The sequence below is a fragment of the Pongo pygmaeus genome, chromosome Y (assembly GCF_028885625.2).
Source record: "Pongo pygmaeus isolate AG05252 chromosome Y, NHGRI_mPonPyg2-v2.0_pri, whole genome shotgun sequence".
Classification (NCBI taxonomy): Eukaryota; Metazoa; Chordata; class Mammalia; order Primates; family Hominidae; genus Pongo; species Pongo pygmaeus.
In genome coordinates, this window is record NC_072397.2 from 14,816,499 (window position 1) to 14,822,276 (window position 5,778).

Genomic DNA, 5,778 nt, shown 5'->3' on the forward strand with positions numbered 1-5,778 from the left:
CTCTTGTCCTATGCCCTGGGCACACCAGAGGCCGGCCGCCAGGGTTGGCCATTGATGACTTGCGCGCACGGTGTTTTGCAATGCCTTGCCGACCCAGAGGCTCCCGCACCCGCTGCAGTGGCTGCGGTGCCTGCTGGTGGTGCTCTGCAGGCCCAGGGCCTGGGCCTCTGGCTCCTGAGCTCCTGTGCACAGTTGAGCCTGCGGGGGAGCCGAGCCCTGTGGCCATTGCAGGATCTGCGGGTCCAGCGGAGCTCCTCAGGAAACCTGGGTCCACGTGGGTGTGGGACTAGGTTCTCAGCAGGGCGATGCCCGTGGGTTTTTAGGGAGGGTGTCTGTGGGGGATCGGTCCCCAAGAGCCTAGGGGTGCGGAGGTTGGGCTGGGCTGCGCAGGCCGGGATCTGTGGGAGCACACAGGACGGCACCGTGTTCAGGCTGGAGGCTCTGCTGTTGAGGACGGCCGGAGTACAGAGCAAGGAGGCGGCCTTGGAAGAGGAGGCGGTGCTGATGGTGGAAGACATAATGGCTGAGGTGGAGGTGGTGGTTGAGGAGGAGACCGACGTGATGTGGCAGAAGGAGGGCCAGCGGGCACAGCCTGGCCCTGGACCAAGAACACCTGTGCCGTCAATGGACTCGCTGGAGGTCCTTCACTTGGAGCTGGGCTCCGTGAGTGCCCCAGGCCACAGGGCATCTCCGCCTTTTGGGCCAGAGCCATATCCTTGCAGCTTGCTTGTAGCAGCCCTGGGAACACGTGGTAGGCAAGGGGAGCCAAGCACAGCACTCACAAGGGAGAATCGCGGCGCCAAGGTCCCTTCCCGCGCAGCAGAAAGTCGAAGGGCACGTTTCCCTGGGAACGTCCCTGGAGGACGGGCAGTCTCTTTGCCATTGCCAGCCATTCAACCACCCCATGCTCTCGGTGCCCGTTTCCAACAGGCTCAGCCCAGAAACACAAGGTGCTTAAGACGGGTTCGCGGTGCATGGGGCTGCCGACCACCTCAAGGCAGGCACCAGCTCCCCAGATAGGCTTTCTTCCCCCTGCCGGCGCCGAACCCAAAGGGGTGTAGGCCTTGAGTCTATATAACCTCCTTTGCACCCACGCAATTCCCATGGGGAGCGCCAGGCACAACTCTGCCGCCGTTTCTTACTACAGGACTTCCCTCAAGTGGGCAGGCCCACCCCTCAGGGAGACTAGGATGAGAAGACAGCACACACCCGGACATCAGCAGAGCAGGTCCGGCACTCAGCACACAAAGGCCTCCTGCAGCTCATGAACCCGGAGAAGCAGCCGCCTCACACCACCCCGTGCCACCCCGCCCCTCCGCTCCTCAGCTGCAACCACCTGCCCACTTCTTCTTCCTCTCCGCTCTTGTCAGCCCAGGCCGTCTTGGCCGGGGTCCACCCACTCCACAAACCACCATAGCTGTGCCGTTGCCTCCTCGCCAGACAGAGACACAGGACCAACAACGGACGGTGACAGGCCAAATGTCTGGGAGATAGCCCTGCTCCACAGTCTCTGTGCTCTTGCAAAACTGCAGGGCGTCACGAGACTTGCCCACCCAATCATCTGGAGGCTTCCTGACCAGAGGTAGGTTGTTTGGCACACGAGATGTCGGCCTGGGCCGGAAACCATGATGAAGTCCTGCTTTGCTACATGATGGATTTGTAGGTCAGGCTGGGGAGCCTGGGTCGGTGGGAGGGGTCCAGTTTCTGAGTCAGTCTGTGGTCCCCCTGGGGACCAGGGTTGTCTCAGTGGGAGAACTGGAAAGTGGAAACTCGTGGTTCACTACAGCCCAGCTAGATAAGATGGTCGTATTGAATCCATTCTCTTTCTCCTTGATCAGGCAGGTGGAGGACCTCAGCGATCCCGGTTACCGGCGGCGGGATGAAGATTTCATGTCGTCACAATCTCTATTTCGACAGTGAAGTCATCATTAAGGAGTACTGTGTTGGCATCCTCGGTAAGGAATGCCTCCCAGCATGGTAGGGCAGCTGGTGTGTGGGAGGTGAGGTCTGGCATGAACCTTCCTGACTCCTCTCCCTGCAGGGTACAGAGTGTCTCATTCCACTGCAGTCCAGTGGTTCTGGGATCATGAAGGTCAAGCCTCCAGCTGCAGGCAGTACACCTCCTACCTGACCTTATCATATTGGAAGACACAACGGCTGAGCTTATCATATGACAGACATCATGGCTGAGGTGGAGGTGGAGGTTGTTTGGCTGAATAAGACTGCCCGGGTTTTGGCAGGTTTGCTGAGGTGGGGTTCGCCGTGGGGCACCCTGGGAAAGGACTTCGCTGGTCATTCCTTGGTCTCCGGGGAACTGGCTTTAAGCTGTGACCTGAACTCCCCTGGACCTGCTTCTGCAGTCCCCTAGATCATCAGCCAGGGCCTATGGCTCAATGCTTTGCAGTTCTATCCCATGGAGGGAAGGACAGCATTAGAGACAGAACAGAGAGGAGGCCAGGCGAGCAACCAAGGATTGGCAACTCAGAGGCCTTTGAGTCCTGGATCTGTGCCCCTCATGGAGAACCCAAGGATCATGGAGGAGACTGCAGTGAGCAATCCCAGGCAATCCATGGGTTGGGGGAGAAAGGCCCATCAGGAAATTATAACACCCACATGTCAGGATTGGGGAACGTTAAGCCACTAGGATGCATATGTGGCTAAAGTCAGTGGGTGAGAAGCAGGGCTTAAGGGATAGCTGTCTCATCATCACTTGCCAGCTCCATGCCCTGCCCTAAGATCTGCTACCACCTGGGGCTCATTTTGAGCTCAACCAGGGCCCTCTCCCTCTCCACGCAGATGTCCACCTGAGGCCCACCTAGGTCTATGCCGTTTTAGAATGTTTCTCCCGGGACTGTCTTGTTCTGTTTCCATGACCCTGGGCTGCCCTGACATGTGTTATCGTCTCTGACATCCTCCCTCCCAGTGCCCTGCCTTCCCATACAAGATAGTCCACCTCACAGGGAATCTGGAGGACCACACTGGGATCCAGTGTGCGGAAATGTTCTATTTTCTTCATGGACAGGTATTTTGGAGCTTCCTCAGGAGCTGGGAATGTGAAGAGATCGCAAAATGGTTGGGGACATTCAGTGTGTGTCCAGGGAGGGAACCTGGCTGGCAAATAAGGGCCACCTGAGTAATGGTATGGAAATCCAGTGTCAGTTATCTCCTTAAAGACCTGCTTTGTTACATCACCTACTATTAATATAAAAGTTAATTTCTTACAATAATGAAAAAACAAATTTCAGTATGAAGAAATATAATTTATTGATAATTGTATGGAAGAACTCCTGACTGATCCATTTTCCATTGTAGTTCTTATGCGAGACTTGAGGTGTTTAGCAAGTTTTAACATACAGACAAAAGACTGGGAGAATATGTTCACTAATCCTTGGCAGAATTAAAAAAAAAATAAGATATCAGTATAGACAGATTTTCAACGAAGCTAGATTTGTTATTTGATTTTCATCTTAATGTTACATTATTTCTATTTGTAGTTCTAAAATACTCTTTCTTCTTTGAAATGACAGATGTATATGGTGGGATGTGTCAAGTGCCCTTGGTCCGATTAAATGAAACAATCATTGTTCGTTTGGAAACTGGAGTAGGGCTCACGTGTCAAGCTAGACTACAAAGTAGGCAGCATGCGGTTTGAGGAACAAGATCTTCTAGTGCCCGAGCTCTTTCTTCCTCTATGTACTCTATATCCTTATTTTGCTTTGCAGTTTACAATGTCATGTTGTTCCCTACTCCCTTCTTTCCCAAATAGAAACCAACTTTGAAAAACAATCAGCTTTCAGACATTTATCCAACTCACAGGCAAAGTGAGAGTGAACTGTAGGTGCTAGAAACCGCAATCCACTGCTGTCAATTTTATTTTCTCATGTACGTTAATCTCTCCCTCTCTACCACCTCAGTATACATATACAGCTGTGATCTAAATTCTTAGATTGCTTTTATAAATTAGAATTTTTCCCGTTGTTTACTCCCCTGACACCTACCCCTTCATTACTTTTCTCCACTAAGCACGCTGTACCCACTTCCCTCATTTCTTCCCACTGGCTTTTCAGTTCAGTTCAATTGGGTTTTGGTCTCATTCCACTGGAACTACTTTTATCAAGGACAGCATTCCCATCTGTACTATTAAAACCACTGGTTACTTTACCATTTTCCTCTTACTCAAATTCTCAGCTTTATTCTGCACATTAGCAACTCTCTGTTCTTCAAACACAGAGCTAGGCCAAAATTCTCCTATTTTAGAGGGTTGGCAGCTGTTTTTTTCCCTCTTTATCAATGGCTGCTCTTTCAGATATATCACATAAGACTTCCCTGGAGAAAGCTTCACTTAGTGCCCAATGTACAGTAGTTCTGTCTGTTATACCAACCGTCACTACTATCTGTTACTCTCTTTCCGCGTCCCAAAATTTCCTTCACAACATTTACGACTGCTTGTGTCTTTTATTTATTATCTGTCTCTCCCTCTATGTAAAGCTTCATGAAGTTGGGGACCATTAACCCCATATTCATTGCTGTACCTCCAGAACCCAGCACAGTGCTTTTTGCATAGTAATAAACATGCATGCAATATTTATTATTCAATGAGTAATACACCTTAATAATCTTGAATAATGATAAAGATTAATAATAATCTAGAATCTTAATAAAGTTGCATTGAATAATTTGATGGATAGATGAATGGCAAGAATCCCACAATATTTTTTACTAGCCTCAATTTGAAAACTCATGCCAAGACTTGTGGACTTTATCTTTACAATGATTCTTGCACCTGTCTCTTTCTTCCAGTCCTTGCTTCAACTTTCTTTACCCAGGCCACCATCATATGTTAGTTTAAGCATTTAATAAAACTCAGAACTCACCTTCTGTCTTCTCTTGCTGATCTTCAACCCATCCTATATATTGCAGTTAGTCTTATAACCTTTGTGAAACTCTGATATTATTTTCCTATGAAAAAACAACAACAGCAACAAAAACTTGCCTTTGTGTAGACAGTTTGTTCTAAACTTTCTATCCTGGCATTTATGGGCCTTGAAGACCTGGCTGTAACTGATACAAGCTCTAAATGATCATAATGTCCCACGTATTTGTCTAGCTCTTTTTTGTGTGTACTTCTCTTTTGAAAGATTTATGACTCAAAGTTGTGTTATTACAACATTTAATAGAATGAGAACATGATGAGGGCAGAAACATGGTATGTTTTCCAATCTCAATATTTACAGCACTCTATGCATATTTACTGAAAAATCATTGTGTGCCCCAATTCTTGACGCTCTATGTTCAGTATCAAATAGAATATAGAATATAAAAATGATCAATTGCAAACCCTATATAGTGTTCGCGTGTAACTAAAAATACCGAATTCTGTACATTTTGTTTAAGGCAATGGATATGACTTATTATCTGTGCTACTCTTAAATATTGTTGTGCAACTGGTGCCTGCAGTTTCCTGAGCCAAAAGACGAAAAGTTTCGTCCTTAGAAATTTTTCGACTAAAAACTCCTCCAAATAATAAGAAAACACTTAGCAAAAAAAAAAAAAAAAAAAAAAGGTATTGCTGCATGTGGTCTTTTCCCCAGAAAGATATGCAAGATATGAAGGGAACAATAGGATCAGGAAGTGTACTCAGAAGATGAAACTGTATAATGTGAAAAAACCCACTCTGAACAGTTCTGGCACAGGCTATCTGCCTGCAGGCCCTGGTATTGACCCTTAAGCATGCTGTTCAGAATTCCATTATAGAGGAATTAAGGTGGCCAAGAATAT